The sequence below is a fragment of the Phoca vitulina genome, unplaced genomic scaffold (assembly GCF_004348235.1).
Source record: "Phoca vitulina isolate PV1807 unplaced genomic scaffold, GSC_HSeal_1.0 scaffold5, whole genome shotgun sequence".
NCBI classification, from domain to species: Eukaryota; Metazoa; Chordata; class Mammalia; order Carnivora; family Phocidae; genus Phoca; species Phoca vitulina.
Window position 1 is genome coordinate 49547200 of NW_022589708.1, and position 5231 is coordinate 49552430.

At 35.7% G+C, this 5231-nt stretch overlaps 1 pseudogene; it reads left to right on the forward strand.

Annotated features, from left to right (window-relative positions):
• The first annotated feature begins 2645 nt into the window (after positions 1 to 2645).
• Positions 2646 to 3128, forward strand: LOC116631319 (annotated as a pseudogene).
• The last annotated feature ends 2103 nt before the right edge of the window (positions 3129 to 5231 follow it).

Here is a 5231-nt window from a genome sequence, read left to right on the forward strand (position 1 = left end):
TGCTCCACACACTGACATGGTTGCCTGCTGGAGAGGCCACCTGTACATAATCTGATTGATGCCTGGAGCTGAGTTTAGCCTCTGCCATTCCCAATGAGACATCACATGACTGGAATTCTTTTGGATCCTCCATTCCAGCCCTTCTGCCAACTGAATAGCCCTGAGTGACTTCCATCAAAACTACATGAAAGAGGAGACTCACCCATCTGAGTACTGCTACATTATTGATTCATAAAATTATGAGATATAATAAAGTGATTGTTGTTTAAGCAACTAATTTTTGGATAGTTTTTGTCTTGTTTTTATTTTTACTGCACCAATAGATAAACAGACTTTGGTCCATGAAAGTGAGGTGCTAACATTACAAAATCTAAAATGTATGGCTCTGGTCTGGGGACAGGGCAACAGGCAAAAGTCTGACAAGGCTTAAAATGAATACTATAGAGGACTTGAAGAGATTGAAAAAAAAAATTACTAGGAGGTGGTAGAAAGTTTGGTACTACATCTACCCAGGTAACCTGGAAAATATATAATGTACTTAATGAACTTGATAATCTAGTTAAGATGATTTCTGGATGAAGTGTTGAAGATGCTACCTTGTTTCTTCCAGTTGTCTTTTTAAAAATGAGAGAAAAGAGAAATGAAATAATCAACTGCTAATAGAATATGGAGTGAATGTAAAGGGCTTAGGACAACCATTCCAATGAGTGAGTGGTCCTCAAAGTAAGAGATGGTCTCAGGGTAGAGATAAAATCTAATGCACTGCCAGTAGAACATACCCTGTGGTTGTAAGATCCCTTAAGACTTCAGAAGAATTTAAGGCAGTATCAAATGTACCCTCTCAGTAACAAAAAGAAAAAGGGCATGCTATATTAGATGCTCTAAGACAGACAATAGGGCTTAGTGCACAAACAACAGCTTCACAGGAAAACCAAGATAGAGAAGGATTTACCTCAAAAAGATTTATGGGTTTGGTTTTGTCTAATGGAACAGATTAGGAATTGACACACAAAAGGCTCATGAGATTTTAAAGGAATTATATTAGCATTGAACAGGACAGAAAGAGTTAAAAAAAAAAAAAAAAAGGCCTAGAGATAACCAAAATTCTATATACAAGAAACATTCTAAGAAAACCAAATTTTATGGAAAACAGATTTTATGGAAAAGGAAGTTTTCAGAGGGCAGGACCAAAGCCATGTAGAATTATTATAACCCAAAGACCAAGACTAAACCTCAATTGGGAAATGAAAATATCTGCCCGATTATATTTAAGAATTGCTATAGGATAGTGATTGTCTTATTTTCTCTGTTCTGGAAAAGGAATATTTACTATGATTATCCTATGCCTGCTTCATCTTGGGACATTCATTTGTCCCAAGGGGACAGATCATTTGTCTCTTCATTTCACAGGTCTACAGTCTAAGAGTAACTTTATCCAAGGGGGAAAAATACCCTAAACCAAGATATTTTTATAGCTAGATATAATTTAAATGCTGTGATCCTGGACCTTGAACCTGAGCTTTGTAACATAATAGAATGAGACTTTTGGTGGTTCTTGCATAATGAAGGAGAAGATCAATACTGTTGTAGGGCTTGTACTCCAGTGGTTTAAGCATGAAAGCAAATTATCTGAAACTTCTTTTATGCAGGTCAATGATTCCTCCCCTTGAATATGTACGTGATTGAGATTGCTTCAACCAGTAGAGCATGGCAGAAGTGGTGTTAGATTGTCTAATATCATGAAACTTGCACCTTCTTCACTTGACACCCTGACCTACCATATAAGAAATCTAACTACTCTGCAGATGTGATACTGAAGAGGCCACATTAGGCATTTTGTTGATAATTCCAGCTGAACTCAGCCTTTCAGATGTACCCTCCAAGTCACCGTATGTGTGAGTATGCAATTTGCAGCTTCTAATCCACACTATCTAATGGTTGAATATCATCAAGTGGCCTCTATTACACCACATGAAACAGTAGGATTATGCAACAGATCTCTGCTGGAAGTTCTGACCCACAAAATTTGTGTGATACAGTAGAATGGTTGTAGGAGTTTTACTACTAAGTTTTGTGGTCTTTTGTTCCACAATAGAGACCTAGAACATATACATTCTCCTTTAAAGGTCAATCTTTAACAGATAAAATTATGGCAAGGAGAAATGAAGTGATTTGTACAAGTTTATGCAATAGTGTAAGGGGAGAATTGCGGTGCAAAACCAGAGCCCATATCTTCCTTTTATTTCCACTGTACCTCATCATCCTAATGGAGTGCATTTTTTTGTATAATGCTATCTTACAATGTTCAGAAATCAAGTAATCAACTTTATAAAAGGCAAACATGCTTTTTTTTTAGTCCTTCTGTTTCGTTCCTTTTACCTGATTGTCTTCTGCTATTTAATATTTTGAGACTCTGCTCACATATCAAGACAATAAGCATAGGTGAATTCTAATTTTTCATGGACTTCAAAATAGAAATGCAGGGCAGCCTGAAGACAGTAATTTCGAATTACAAGCATCTGCGATTACATCTTTTCTGTTTTAACAACACCTGTGGTACCCGAAGTGAGACTCATTTTCTAACTTCTCTTGATAAGACTGTGAGAAATTAACAACAGTAGTTCCTGAAACTATCAAGACTAAAAATGTCAGTGACACTGAATACAGATGTAAGTGATATTAAAATAGAAGGCTTCTGTGAGAGGTCACCCAAAACTTGCGAGAATTTTTTTGGCTCTTAGTACCAATAATTACTACAATGATTGTATATTGCATAGAAATATCAAGGGTTTTATGGTTGAAACAGGAGATCTGACAGGTATGGGAAGATGAGGTACAGTATCTGGGGCAAACAATATGAGAATCAATACAGCAACTTTCTTAAGCACAATGTTAGAGGTGTCATATTTATGGGTAATAACAGCCCAAACACCAGTGGATCTCAGTTCTTCACCTATGGCAAGCAGTCACATTTGGACATAAAATATACAGTATTTGGAAAGGTAATAGATGTTCTGAAGACTCTAGATGAATTAGAGAAGTTACCAGTGAATGAGAAGACATGTCAACTTCTCAATGATGTGCACATTAAGGACATAACTATTCATGCCAATCAATTTGTGAAGTAGCTGTAGTAGACCTGGAAAGATACTTGGCAAACCATTCGAGGAACACACCTACGGTGGTTTACGCAGTTTTAATTATATCAAAAGACTGCATCATCCTTCTGCTTGTTTACAACTAAAATCTCCCAAGTTGGTGGTACCAAGGGGACCCAAATGGCTTTTACTCCCACTATTAGAGCATTTTCTTTGCTAAAACTATTATCCAATGTATTTCTTTAAGTTTGATTTTTTAAAATCCTCTAATTTTTTGTTACATATAAACATTCATTTAAAAAATAGAAATACATTATTTCTGTGATAAAGACTTATGCCCTACCTATTTCTCTGCCCCCATTCACTGTCATTCCTTATAACTAGAATGAAAAGCACTTAATTCCACGCTGTCTTCTGAGCTACAGTCAATCCAACCCCAGGATCAAGAAAGACTTTATTCAGAGAAATTTACAAGTTCCAAGCAAGCAGATCTGCATTTCCACACTGAGGTAACTCTTTGATAACTGCACTCTTTCTTGTGATCACTTCTCCTTCCAAGTTTGGTTTTTGAGATGAAGCCATCCTATATTCTATATCAAGTAACTGAGTCTCTGTCCCTTGTTTAATCTCATGCCTGGGTCCTGGTTTGGATTTCCTGCACATTTCCCCTATTCACCCAGGATTGTGTCCCACTCTATTCTTGGAGATTCTATATTCAAATCTTGTTATGAAAATTTTAACCTTGCAGTGGGAATTATGCTAATTTTCTCCAATTTCTTTGGTGTTCTGTAATTCTCTCTAGAATCTTTACTTTAGTATTTAGCTGCCTTAACTTAGTTTTAAGTTACTTAACACCTAACTCTTACACTCTTGCTGGTATTCCTGGACCTAGTGTGTGACCTGCCTGTCTATCCACCTGTCATGACCCATTATTGTTTAGTGCTCACCATTGTATTCTCCAGATAAAATGCTTTGCCTGTCTGGCTGGATTTCCATCACTCGATTCTTGTTCAATTTGCAAGAACTGATTGTATCTCAGTGTTGGCTTTTAGTCTCCCACTTGTATCCAACCTAAACTCTTCCTGCCACTACCAAGTCCTATATTGGTTAGAGGACAGCTGCTGGATGATAGCTAATAGAGAGACAGTTACATCGCTCTAATAATTAAAAATGCATTGTAAATCAGTTGTTCTAATACAATTTTAATAAAAATTTACCTCTTTAATAACTTATAAGAAAATACTCGTGCTGTTCTTTCTCCTTGGTCTTCGATATTAATAATAAATGAAGGCCACAGATTCAGAAATTGAATATCAATGTTTTTAATATGTGCATATTTACAAAGGTCACTATTTAAGTGAAAGGGGTAGTTTTCATATTTGCCTCTAAATAATAGAATTCTCACAGTGGAAAAGTATGATGCCTATTTATATATAAAGCCACAGCTTTTCTCTGGGATGCAGTGAAATAAAGCATATGACCGTGATGTGTGTAATGTTTTTATTTAAAAAGTTAATAATTCTGACCTGGATTTTTTACCAAGAACTTAATATGACTAATATATATATATATATATATATATATATATATATATATGTGTGTGTGTGTGTATATACATATATACATATATATGCATATCAACTATTGTAATCATTTACAAAGTAAAAAAAAAGTTGCAAGTTTTTAAGATGTTCTTCATTATATTGTATGGACTAAGTATTTGTCTTGGTCCAATTAGGAGATAGAGCCACACAGTAACTTAAATAGGGGAAGTTTAATATTAAGAATTATTAAGCTATGATAAAATCATAACTATAAAGATGAAAAGAGTATGTTCTAAAGGGCTCCTCCACCTTCTCCTAGAGCTAAGGAAATGTACCAAAGAAGGACATACTTAGGATATATTCCAACCTGTGCCAGGATAGTGTTCAGACCTAGTTTGAACAGTGAGGTTTGTTGGATTGCCTGAGTTAAAGCTAGTTTACAGATATCAAGCAAGGAGAAAAATTAAATAAAAAAAGAAAAAGGAAAAAAGAACCTCTGGACTGGGGCTGCATGGTCACCAAGGAACTGTGTGCTCTGGGTGCACAGATAAAGCAAAGCAACACCAAATGTCCCTACACACCTGCCCTT